Source organism: Anomaloglossus baeobatrachus, chromosome 7, assembly GCF_048569485.1.
Source record: "Anomaloglossus baeobatrachus isolate aAnoBae1 chromosome 7, aAnoBae1.hap1, whole genome shotgun sequence".
In the NCBI taxonomy this organism is placed as follows: Eukaryota; Metazoa; Chordata; class Amphibia; order Anura; family Aromobatidae; genus Anomaloglossus; species Anomaloglossus baeobatrachus.
This window is the reverse complement of record NC_134359.1, coordinates 162,299,728-162,313,559: the sequence shown is the minus strand read 5'-3', so window position 1 is coordinate 162,313,559 and position 13,832 is coordinate 162,299,728. Positions and strand designations below refer to the sequence as shown.

Here is a 13,832-nt window from a genome sequence, read left to right as displayed (position 1 = left end):
GTTGGTAGTCCTCCTGGGCTACATAAGATATGAGGTGCTAAAATTCTCCCAGTCTTCATGGTAAGAATATATAGTTAGTTCCTGGTATTATATAGATATATGTTTCCTAACCCTATGCGTTTCACCCCACTAGTTATTGGGGTTAATCAGGGGATCAGAATACGGTAACTGGGAGCAGAATTGTATCCCAGTTATCTCAAGATGTCACCTATAAGGAGGAAAGAAGAAAATTTATGAGCCTCTTAACTCCTCCTTTAGCCAAAAAACAAAATACAAGAATAAGTGCCGATTATTAGATATTCTCATTTGAGGTGATATATGTATAATATTGTGCTGTATCTATTCAGCAGATTAAACAAGAGGGGGTGCTATTCGGCACTGACCTCGAGGCATCTGGTAAAGTCCTTCTCTGGACATCATTATTATAACCGATTGATACAAATCGCATCTGTAGTGAGGATCTCCCAATTAATACAGTATATCTCGTAATGTGTCTGACATTTATGTGCTCATTTACTGCACCTTGCACTTTTTAGAGATTGGTTGTGGAATTATTACAAGGTAGATAGGAGCAGAGAGGGCGAGCCATCGTGGAATGGGGGCACAACACATCTAGGGTGCTTAAAGCCCCATTGTTAGGTAGGACCAAGAGGAGGGAAACATATATTTACTAGTGTCTAATTCCGATATAATCTATTTATCACATTCACCTCAGGCCCCTCTATACCATCTTCAAATACCTTTCTACCAAGTGTGTATTAGCACACTGCACGCACACTGTGTGCTTGTTTGGATGGTTGAAATATTTGGTTTTAATTAATTATGAATAAAGAGTAATTTTAATGGGTGTTATTTGCTAATTTTCTAACTCTTTGAAGTACCCCAGATATATTTTTGGTTGATTAAACCATATGTTAGCCAAGCACACCACTAGGTGGTTGAAAGCTCTAGGTAAAAAACATGATTTCTAGACTCAAAACACTGCCACTTCCCCTGGGCTGCCTGCTTCCTAAACTCGTGTGCAAGAAGGTGGCGCTGATGCCTCCTCCCAAACTGATGATGGCCACACTCAATCATCATCGACCACATGCGCTTCAGGTGTCCCAGCGTTCCGTTCAGTTGTCCATACCGCAGACCTTCGAAAAGAAGCAAAAAAAACCCATTACGCACCCAAGGGCAGAAACCATAACTGCACACATTGCACGATTGATAGCCCTTGAGATGTTGCTGTATCGGCTTCTGGGAGCAGAGGCTTTCCGCAACCTTTTGCCGGTGGCAGAACATCGGTACTCTGTGCCTAGCCCCCACTATTTTACTCATTTTGCCGTCCCCGCGCTCCACAATCACGTGTCCATAAACATCAAACGAACTCTTATCAATGCCATAACAGGGAAGGTCCACTTAACCACAGACACGTGAACAAGCGGACGTGGACAGGGATGCTACATCTCACTGATGGCACACTGGGTGAACCTGGTGGCAGCTTGTACAGAGTCTGAGCCGGCAACAACCCATATAACTCTCACACCCAGAATAGCGGGCCCCACTTCAATCAAAGTTTCAGTTGCCTCCTACATAGGAACAACTCCCTCCTCCTACTCTTCATCTGGCTCCTGTGCATCCTCCTCAACATCTGCCGGTGTCCAACCGTCGACAGCATTCCCCAGCTGGAGCTGGAGGAGCAGGAGAAGGAGAGACGGACTGAGGAGGAGAGGAGGTTTAGGGAGACAGAATGTATTCTTTGCAGTGACACACTAAGGTTTCCAGTTCAGAGTATGGCATACATGGCACAGTTCATGTCATACTGCCTTTCTCATGACTGTCGGCTGGTCCACATTTTGGCAGACAAGAAATACTGGTTATGTACCTTCCTTGACCCATGCTACAAAGACAAATTCGTTTCGCTACTTGTCGAGGCAAATAAGGATTGTACTTCGGAAACATTAAAGAGGGCTGTAGTGGACCAGTTGATGAAACGATTACCCTCAGATAATGCTGGCGTCAGAGGTAGCGTGTCATCTCACGCAACAGGATAAAAAATGATGTAGCGCTGCGCAGTATTTTTGACTCTCAGAGCACATAAAGCAGACGGCTAGTGGCTGCCAACCACATCTGCCTAGCTTTACCTTGGCTGGCAATCAAAATACAGGGAAGCACATTTTTATTTTAGTTATTTAAAAAAATGATTACAAATAAAATGTGTGGGCTCCCGCTGCATTTTCTATTGCTACGAGTAATCCAAGCAGCTACTGTCTGCTAACCCCCAGTGCTTGCTGTTACATTCACTGGCAATGGAACATCCAGGGAAGCCCTTTTTTAAGTTTTTTGCCCAAAAATTAAAAAAAAATAAATAAATAAATAAATGTGTATTTCGCCACCTTTTTGTATGCTAGCCAGGTGCAGCAGGCAGGTATGGGCTGCTCCAACCCCTAGCTGCCTATGTGTACTGGGATGGGAACCAAAAATATAGGAAAGCCCTTTTTTTAATTATTTAATGAAGTTCAGATATAGTTGGCAATAGAATGGTCATTGCTACCTTAAAGGATATAAATAGTGATGAGCAAGCACTAAAATGCTCTGGTGCTTGTTACTTGAGTCAAGCAATTTATAATGATTGGGTGCTTGTCTCAAGTAATGAGCATATTGAAAGTCAATGAGAAACTTGAGCATTTTTCCAGGAGACCCCCTGAGAGGTTTGAGGGGGCCTGAAAATTATTGAAATGGATGGAAACATAGCTGAAATGGGGTGAAAACAGCATAGAGAAAATGCCTGGACACAAGTCTGACTCCCATGTTGCTGCTGGGAACAATGTTTTCAGAGCATTAAGACACTTTTACGGACTGACAATCAATCATATAAAATTGAAGATACAATGGAATTTAAAGGACAAAATATTATTGGAAACATTCTTTCCTATATGACATGTAAATAAGGAAAATAAATAAAGGGAAAAAAAACAGCCTCCTAAACTCATCTTGTTATATTCGCACTTAGAGTTCTTTAAAAAATGTAGCAGTTTTCCATTTCAGTCAGGAAAATTAAATATATAGAGAGAAGGGCTGTACACCAGTGCAAGGTGAATAAATGTAAAGCAAAAACTGCTATATGAATACTGGCATGAAAAATACAATAGCTATATGTAAAAATGAAAATATGACAATGGAATCTGCATAACTGCCATTAACTTAAGAATAAAGAGAAATGTAGCTATTGAATTGATCAATACAACAAAGCCCCAACACTTCGTCATGATATTCTCTTACATTGAGGTCCCTAGCTAATGTGTGTGTGGCGCCCCTGACCTGGTCAGGCACCACTGAGTACTGCACCCATGCTGGGGACAGTACAACACAGGTAATCCAGAAGGCTGACAGGGGTGTGGAACACAGGCGCATAGTGATCAGGTCTCACACATGTACCCATGAGAGGACCCCTGGGGATCCCAGGAGGGGGCAAGCCTTCACCTTCACTGGAATAGTGGAGGGGGTAGAGCCTCCATCTCCTCTCAAGGGGTGTGGTGGAGAATCTGGTTGCTAGGTGGCGTAGGCAAGAACGGGAGAGGAGGGGCAGTGAGTCGGTTAGAGCAGAACTCCATAGGGCTCAGTGAGGAGCAGACCTGTGGGGCTGTTGCTGTCTAACAGCGCCCGCGCAGTGGCTACAGACGGGGGAGAACGGTCAACTAGGAGTGCTGCCTGAAAGCCAGCTTCAGCTAGAGAGTGCACGGAGTGGGAAGTAAGGAGACTGCTAGAGAGCACCAGGCCCAACCGGGCGGCAGATCCCGAAGCGGGGATAGATTCAACTTTCTTCTGCTAAACCTGCCGGTGTGGGGCTCTTAAAGCCCACACCACAACACTACAAAAGCCGCAGCCACGTAACCGCAGTTAGGGCCCATAGGTCATAGGAGGCAAGAGGCTGGAGTGGCCTGGTCCGGGGAACAAGCACACGGCAAACAACAAGGGGAGAGAGGCTGCAGCATCTTCCCTGGGTGGCCCCCATAGGGACTCAAAGTCGGGGTCACCCCAAACCACCGAGGGCTAAGGAAGGCGAGTCAGTAGTCACCCTCATAAAGTCAGCCTGAAGGATACCTGGTTCCTACCTGGTTCATCTCAGCTACGCCCGGGTTACTCACCCTGCCAACTGAAGTGAGTAAAAACCCTGAAAGACATCCTGCCTGTGTGGTCATTCTGCGACTTGTGGTACTACAAACCTACACAGGGCCCTGGGGCTTGCCTCACTCTCAGGAGGCTCCTACATCTAACTGCACACACCATCAGCCCCAGGCGACCCTCAACCTGCAGTGGCGGTCCCTACTGGCCGCAATACTGAGAGTGGCGTCACGATCAAAAACAGAAGATTCCCTACCTGTGACCAGATCCAGCTACGTGGAGTCCCTGAAGGTAATGCACCGACACAGACGCTACACCTGTGGGGCTTCACATGTGTCCTCTCTTGCAGTTAAAAAATGTACCGTGTGTGGGAAGCTGAGACCCAGGCTATATATGAAAAATGTGGACTGACAATAGGTGTGGGGGGGTCGGGTTGACAAACAAAAGACTACAAACAAATTAAGAAATGACATCTGAAACACCATTTTAAGTCTGAACTAGGTGCACTAGGTGAACTAGGTTTTACCATATATTGTACTGGAAAACAGCAAAAAAATTACAAGTGTGGAAAAACTGCAAAAAAAGTGTGATCGCACAATAGTTTTTGGGATATTTTATTCACCATGTTCAATATATGGTAAAATTGATGTGTCGCTGTGATGCCTGAGGTCGGTGCAAGTTTGGAGACACCAAACATGAATAGGTTTACTTGTATCTAAGCGGTTAAAAAAAATTCACAAGCTTATCCAAAAAAAGTGGCATACGTTTTGCGCCTTTTTTCGAAACCGCTAGTAAAAAGACATATTGGAGGGCATCATCTGTGGGGTCCAATTATCCCACTAGATAACCTGAACACAAGGGATCACCTCACCTACCCATAAATAAGTACACCAAAAAGAAGGAAAGTGGTGTGCAAAGGAGGGATACGCCTCTATCAAAGTACAAAACGGTCTTTATTAATTTGAGACACAGCAAATACGCTTTAAAAACACTAAAAAAGGCGTAACAGCCCCAACTTACAACATTTGATCCCTATAGGGAACAAAAGTATATATCCCCTCCTTTCTGGTAATTTTATGGCTTTGGGCAATTACTATCACCTCCTAGGGACTTTTTGTATCTATTGGTGTATAAACCTATGACCTATTTGGCTGCTAATATTTATTGGGCTTTTGCCTTTTCCTATAGGGATCTATCTGTATTTGGTATATCTATTTATCTGTAACCTCATAGGTGAACGTTTTATTGCCTATCTGAGATTTTACTCCTGGGAGTACCCTATTGTATATAACAAGCCTATTTTTGTCATCTATTAATAACATCCTACTAGGCGTTACCTATGTTTAATATTGATCTCCCAGTATGAATTTAACCTTTATTTATTATATTGGATTTATGTGTACACTCATACCTTTCAGGAAATGTTATATAATGTCTAGAGAGGAGCCTATTATTTCAAAGCATTAATTGCCATTTATCTGCATATTGAATATTGCTGTATGGGAAGGAGGGGATATATACTTTTGTTCCCTATAGGGATCAAATGTTGTAAATTGGGGCTCTTATGCCTTTTTTTAGTGTTTTTAAAGCGTGTTTGCGCTGTCTCAATGTAATAAAGACCATTTTGTACTTTGCTAGAGGTGTATCCCTCTTTTGCACACCACTCTCCTTCTTTTTGGTATTTTCTAAAATCTGTAGTGTTCTCATTTTTCTGGATCCATGGCTCAGTGATGGCTTATTTTTTGCGTCTCGAGCTGACATTTTTAACTGTATCATTTTTGCACAGATGTTATGTTTTGATCACCTGTTATTGCATATTGCGGAAAATTTGTAGCACCAAAAAAAGTAATTTTGGCGTTAGGAAATTTTTAGCCGCTAAGCTATTTACTGATGAGATCAATTGATTTTATATTTTGATAAATTGGGCATTTCTGAACGCGGTGATACCAAATATTTGTATATATTTTTTTTTAACCCTTTATTTTTCAATGGGCCAAAAGGGGGGTGATTTGAACTGTTAGGTTTTCTTATTTTTTTTTTATTTCTTAAAACTTTTTTTTAACTTTTTTTTTATTTTACTAGGTCCCTTAGGGGACTATATGGATCAGCAATCTGTTCGCTCTGCCATATCTCCAGATCACAGCTACACAGCGGAGATCTGCATATATGTTGCTTTACTTTCAATATTGGCACTGATATAGAAGGGTTAATAGTTTCTCTATTTCTTCATTAAAGATTTATTGTTATTAGTAAGTATATCTGATGGTAGTTCATAGTCATGGAGCCTACGGAATAAGAGACAGGCTCAAGGATTATTATGGCCTCTAAATGTTCTTCTTATCTTCTTCTTATCTCATATGCATGACTCTACATTTTTGTTTTGCTAAAACTTAAAGGTCATATGAGCAACTAGTAAAGTTCAGCTAGAAGTTTTTTTCTTTTTCTTTTGCAATATCACATTGATCTGTAAATGGTATAAATAAACTGTACTTTCATTAAATAAACAGAAGAAATTGATCATGCCCACATGGATGCTGGTCTTTTCTCTCCGAGCGCTCGATCTGGATTAAGGTCTGAAGAGGCCTAATTCAGAGGACCTCACTCTGAATCCCATAAGCTGACTTGTGACAAAACAGAACAGCTACAACAGCACTATTCCGGCATTGAGATCAAGTGACTCATGTTAGGTACAGGCGTTATCACATGACCCTCTGCTACCATGGCAACAACCGAAAGTCATGTGATCACGTCACATGACTTCCAATGGGGGAAGGGTAAGTCATAATAATGGCTGCGCGCATATACATCGCGCTGCCAGATTTTGGCAGCAAAATGTAAGGGATTAATAGTCGCGGGTGAGAGCGATTCCACTCGCAACTAGCAGGCACATGTAGCACCCCTGACTTCATCTGGGTGCTACAGGTGACTGTATCCTGTACCCCAGGGTGCAAGGCCTACCCCCCATGGTTCCAGGTTCTCATCCACAGTGTCACTAACATCCACACTGCAAATCCCAACCACACCTCACACCAGGGCTGGACAGACACACAAGTGGGTTGGTCAAGTTGGAGCATGGCCGCCCACCTAGGGGTCAGGCAGACTGGTGGGAGGGGCGACAAGGAGAACAGAGTTAGCCCTCAGAGAGTGAGGAGCAGGGGAGTTGGAGCTCCCAGGGAGGCAACAGGTTGGGTCGCAAACGGTGGTCCGTGACCACAGAAGTCGGAGGCCGGTATTAGGGATACTGGACAGGAGTGTAGCAGACGCATTCTAGGAGGACTGTTGGCACCAGAAAGCCCAGCCACCTAACCGGTACAGAGCACAACGGGGTACAGGACCCTAGATCGGGGAGTAGCTTCAAGCAACCTGATAAATAACCTGTGGCGGATAGTCTCTTTATGAACTTTCCCCAAGAGCTCAGAGATTGGAGGCATCAGCACAACACGGGGGAAAGGGTTCTCCAAAACACACAACCCACTGAAATCCCAAGTGCCAGCCACCAAGAGCACAGCTGCCATACACACGGGTAACAGGGCCCCGAAAGCTTCAAGCCAAGGGGCCACCGCTGTTAAACAATTTGTGCACGGAGGCAGGGCTCCGGACTTACCAAGTGACAGTGGTGGGAGCGAGACCTGGACGGGCTTCCCCGTAGAGACTGCGATGCCCAGAGACTTTGGTTTACCATCTGTGTGAGTGTCTGCTTAATCCACCTGATCCAACACCATGACTACTGCAGTGAGTAATCTAACCCCTGCACCCTACTTCTCAAGGGCAAGCAAGCTACCCATTCACCAAATCCCCGCTATCTTGGGCCTTCCCTACCTGTGGAGGGACTGACATCTGGCTGCCCCACACCATCTGCCCCGGTACTCCCATCGGCAGCGGTGGTACTCTCCTGTACCGCAACCCGCAGGAGGCGTCACAAACATTCATCCACTGTAAATATCCCCTTTAAATTCGAAGCGGTCATAACCCCTCAGGCCCGGAGACCCTCAAGCCACAGCAACCCCGGACGTGAGCAGTTCGACTGCTGCTGGGGCGGCACACCTTTGAATTTCCTGGCGTCACGAACAGGATAAGAACTGGGCCTGCTAACCCGGGTGACGTGCGCCTTACAGAACTGTCAAAACTGTAAAATTGCCTTGCCGCCATCTTGCCCGCCATATTTTGGCGCCAAAAACAACAATTGCGCCATCATTCCCAGCAAAAGAGCACAAAGTCGAAGCCCTGCCCCTCGTCCAGAGAGATTGGTGATGAGAACCAAGGGGTGTAACAGGATGTGAAGGTGGAGCTTGGTGCAGGGACACCAGGACTCTGCAATAATGTTCCTAGAAGGAGAGCAGCAAGATGTCGGAACACCGAGACTGGTCACCTGAGAGTGCTGTTCCTGGGACGGCTGATTGGATCAAGCTGGAGACGGAGCAACTCTGCAGGCGAATGTGGACGCGGTTCCTGTTCATGCTGGACGACTGGAGAGTCGAGATGAGGAGCGTGGCCGCGGCGGTGCGGACCCGTGAAGCGGATGCCCTGCGTGTGGAGCGGGTAAGCAGTAACCCAGTTCCAGCTAACCAGCCACGGAATCCGGTCTGCGCCCGGCCACCGCAATAGCCATGCCACTTCCTCCACCCTCGGTTGCGGCTGCAGCTTAGCAGCTAACCCCAACACCGGCAGCAGAACCTCCAGCCCCCCATGGAAGATGAACAGACCGCTATGCCTCCGGCTTCCCCATCAGCCAGACCAGACCAGGCCACAGCGCCCCCGACCTCACCACCAGCCAGACCAGATCAGGCTGCAAAGCCTCCAGCCTCACCACCGGCCGTCATAACCCCGGTTGCGGAACCACTGGCGTCTTTCTTTTGTTGCAGCTGCAGAAGAGGAACCTGCCGACATGCCGGTTCCACTACAGCGCGGCTTCCAGGTAGCTGCCGGGCTGCAGGACTCCGTCTACACCCGTTTCCCCTGGAGGCGGAAATCGAGGTCAGTGCCCCCTACTGGGAGAGGTAACACCAGCAGCTGCTTACAGAAATGGCTACCCGGGAGCGGCATCGGGCAGAGGTTGCTGCCCGTACACACAAGGAGAAGGAGCATCTGAGAAAGGCTACCTTTCGAGTCAGAGGGCCGCGGTACCTGGGCCTTGTGGAGCGGTTCGACCCCGTTAAAGGTTGGGGTTTCATAGCAGAACCAGGCCTTGCTGCTGGGATTTTTGTCTCCAAAAGTGATGTCGCAGAACACCTCCCAAAGGGCCACCCCGATCAAAATCTAAAACCAGGAGACATGGTCTCCTATTGCCGGCATTGTGGGGAGCGGGGCTGGTACGCCCTGGAAGTGAAAAGGCACGTCATGGAGGGCGAAAGAGTGATGCCAGCCCCTGCAACTGCCCCCGACTACAATAGAAAGAAAAGGTAGCGGAACCCGGCTAGCTCATTAAAATGTTATGATGTTATGTTGTTTTAAATGTTTTGAAATCTGCATAATCAGAAATATTGCAAAGTATAAATTAACTGGGAAAGTCAATTGATTTTCTGCTGATTATAATGGTAAATATGGACCATGGCTGCAGGACTGGCAGCAGCCAGCACAAACTTGTGCTAATTGCATATAGTTGCACCTCGTGTGCCTACCAGAGTCATCCCTTGAACCACCGGAGTTCAGTCCCCGTCACCAAGGACACAGCAAGGAACTTGGGGTGGTGCGACACCATGGCTAGTGGTGGCACCAGGGTTCAGGTGTTTTGGGTGGCAAGTTGAAGGGAAAAGGGACAATGGGAATGGACTGTCGCAGGAAGGAGCTGCAGCAGAGTAGGCTGAGCTGCCAGCTACCGCTACAACCGGTAGCGTTCCAAGTGTTTCTTAAATAAACTCTGTGAAGTTTGTGTAACGTTAAAGTGTATTGCCCCCCCATAGTGGGAAGAATGTTTAACCTGTTATCTTTTTACAATTACAGTTTTAATAAAACTCTAGGTGTCTGGTAGCTCGAAGACGAGCTACGTTTAACCGAGGAATATAGCGCCCCTGACTGCATCAGGGTGCTACAGGGAACTGTATCTTGTACCCCAGGGTGCAGGGTCTACCCCCCATGGTTTCAGGTTCCCATCAACAGTGTCACTGACATTCGCACTACAAATCCCAACCACACCTCACACCAGGGCTGGATGGACACACCAGTGGGTTGGTCAAGTTGGAGCACGGCCGCCCACCTAGGGGTCAGGCAGACTGGTGGGAGGGGAGACAAGAAGAACAGAGTTAGCCCTCAAAGAGTGAGGAGCAGGGGAGTTGGAGCTCCCAGGGAGGCGACAGGTTGGGTCAGAAATGGTGGTCCGGGACCACAGGTGTCGGAGGCCGGTATTAGAAATACTGGACAGGAGTGTAACAGACACATTCTAGGAGGACTGTTAGCACCAGAAAGCCCAGCCACCTTACCAGTACCAAGCACAACGGGGTACAGGACAATAGATCGGGGAGTAGCTTCAAGCAACCTGATAATTAACCTGTGGAGGATAGTCTCTTTATGAACTTTCCCCAAGAGCTCAGAGATTGGAGGCATCAGCATAACACGGGGGATAGAGTTCTCCAAAACACACAACCCACTGAGATCCAAAATGCCAGCCACCAAGAGCACAGCTGCCATACACACGGGTAGCGGGGCCCCAAAAGCTTCAAGCCAAGGGGCCACCGCTGTTAAACAATTTGTGCATGGAGGTAGGGCTCTGGACTTACCAACTGACACTGGTGGCAGCGAGACCTGGACGAGCTCCCCCGTAGAGACTGCGGTGCTTAGAGACTTTGGTTTACCATCTGTGTGAGTGTCTGCTTAATCCACCTGATCCAACACCACAACTACCGCAGTGAGTAATCTAACCCCTGCACCCTGCTTCCCAAGGTCAAGCAAGCTACTCGTTCACCAAATCCCCACTATCCGGGGCCTTCCCTACTTGTGGGGGGACTGACATCTGGCTGCCCCACACCATCTTCCCCGGTACTCCCATCAGCAGCGGCGGTATTTACCGCAACCCGCAGGTGGTGTCATGAACATTCATGCCCTGTAAATATCCCCTTTAAATTCGAAGTGGCCGTAAGCCCGAAGGCCCAGAGACCCCCGAGCCACAGCAACCCCGGACCCGATCAGTTCGACTGTTGCTGGGGCGGCACACACACATGTCAGCTGTTGAAGTCAGCTGATATGTGCGCGGATCGCCGCAGCCTGCCATCATAGATTAACCTCACATGATCCATGGCGTACCCAGTACCTCATGGGTCACTAAGGGGTTAACAGCTGGGCCATCGGTCACTGTATTTCCCAGTTGCTAGATGAGATAGTATAGCAGTAAATAAAACTACACCAGCCAGTAATCACCGGAAAATTTAATTTTTACATTTTAATACCTAATCTTGGCATGTGGTGTGTGTGACATTGTCAGACAGATCCTATTTAATTTATGAAGGAAGGACGCTGAACGTCACAGATCCTATGTGGTCAATGCAAGACCTGACAAAAATTAGATTTAAGAGAGACTCCAAAAGACCCTGAATTATACAAAAAGGAGGACCTTATACAATACACATTCTGTTAAAATTGTTAGGTAGTAGCACTGCTACACTCTAAAGGGTACTTTACACGCTGCGATATCGGTACCGATATCGCTAGTGAGTGTACCAGCCCCATTGGTTGTGCGACACGGGCAAATCGTTGCCCGTGGCGCACAACATCGCTAACACCCGTCACACGGACTTACCTTCCCTGCGACGTCGCTCTGGCTGGCGAATCGCCTCCTTTCTAAGGGGGCGGTTCGTGCGGCGTCACAGCGATGTCACACAGCAGCCGTCCAATAGCAGAGGAGGGGCGGAGATGAGTGGCTGGAACATGCCACCCACCTCCTTCCTTCTTCATTGCCGGTGGACGCAGGTAAGGAGATGTCCGTCGTTCCTGCGGTGTCACACATAGCGATGTGTGCTGCCGCAGGAACGACAAACAATATCGCTACTCACCAGTAGAGTTGAGCGTGGTTCGTGGTTCGAGGTTCGCCAGTTCGCGGTTCGACTGATTTTGGGGGCTGTTCTAGATCGAACTAGAACTCGAGCTTTTTGCTAAAGCTCGATAGTTCTAGTTACGTTCGAGAACGGTTCTATCAGCAAAAAGCCAAGCTAATTACTAGCTGGCTTTCCGCTGTAATAGTGTAAGTCACTCTGTGACTCACACTATTATGAAATTTCAGCGTATAGTGTGCGGGAACAGCGCGTTCAGATCACTGCTGCTGCGATCGCCATTTTTTTTTTTTCTGATCTTCCTTCCCTCCCTAAGCGCGCGTGTAGTGGGGCGGGCCAGCATGTCAGCCAATCCTAGACACACACACAGCTAAGTGGACTTTTGCCAGACAAGCAAGGGCATGTGTCATAGGCTGTCCATGTCACATGCCCTTGCATTATAAAAACGGCCATTTTCCCGTCTGGACGCCATTATCTGCCTTCTGTGTCTGGGTGTCAGTCACCGCTGGTGCAGCTCCTGTCTCCGATACTGCTGTGTACGCTCTACACACAGCGCTATATAGAATAGGGATAGAAGTTTCTATTAGTCCTTGTAAGGGAAAATCTCAGAAACTAAGTTTTTTGGAGGTATCTCAAATCAGTATTATGTCAAAAAATACGTATTCACTTTGAGTGACAAAAAATTCTTTAAAAAATTATTATCTTTATTTGGATATATTAAAAAGGAGTTCTTTGACCAAGACAAACATAACACCAACACACATAGTTAGCAATAGCACATATAATAAAATACAATAGGTAGTCTCAACCACTTTGTTTAGAGACAGCTAGAGAGGTATAGAGTGGATAACTAACAGCACTTCCACCCGGGATATCATCAATATTCAAGGAAATGGCTATGACAGTATTCTATCCTTAGTCTTCCCCTCACAGAAATGTCCCTGCCTGTCAATGGAGCACATCCTTAATTAAACGATGCCCCCATTACTCGGCGGCTAACCCTTATAAGTTCCTTCTCTATCCCTCTCAAAATAATGATACAGGCATCTCTGCATGTGGTAAAAACCACCATTATCTCTGGCACATACAGATTACAAAGATTGGATTAATAGAGACCAGCAGTAATTATGAGTAAGGGGCTGTCTCTCAATAGTCTCTCACCTGCCTAGCAATGGAGTACACCCTTATTTTTACGGTGCCCCCATTCCTCGGTGGCTTGCTCTAAAAGTGACCCTACACTCCTGAGATACACATATATTGGCAGTTCTTATTCAAGTGCTATTAGTGTTCAAAGAAAATTTACAATAACAGAGTCCATGGAGTGAAACACGTTGAGATGAGATATGATGAGATCCTGAAAAGATTAAATAAAATCATATGGACTATGTATAAAGAATACGATGGGCAAGATATGATGAGATCCTGTAAAGATGAAATTAAATCACATGGACTCTGTTGAAAGAAATTGTTGGACGGTCTCTAGGCACATAGGAGACAGAGTTGGAGATAAGTGGAAAAGCCCCATACTTTTGAATTAATAGTACTCTTCCTGAGATCTATGAGCTTATTTTGAGTCAGAAAATTATTGTAAATTTTCTTTGAACACTAATAGCACTTGAATAAAAACTGCCAATATATGTGTATCTCAGGAGTGTAGGGTCACTTTTAGGGCAAGCCACCGAGGAATGGGGGCACCGTAAAAATAAGGGTGTACTCCATTGCTAAGCAGGTGATAGACTATTGAGG

At 46.5% G+C, this 13,832-nt stretch overlaps 1 protein-coding gene across 5 annotated transcripts in view; it reads right to left on the bottom strand.

The window, feature by feature from the left end:
* TRPM2 (transient receptor potential cation channel subfamily M member 2) overlaps positions 1–13,832 on the bottom strand; it is a 2,537,250-nt gene that overhangs the window by 1,685,457 nt on the left and 837,961 nt on the right. The window lies entirely within an intron of this gene.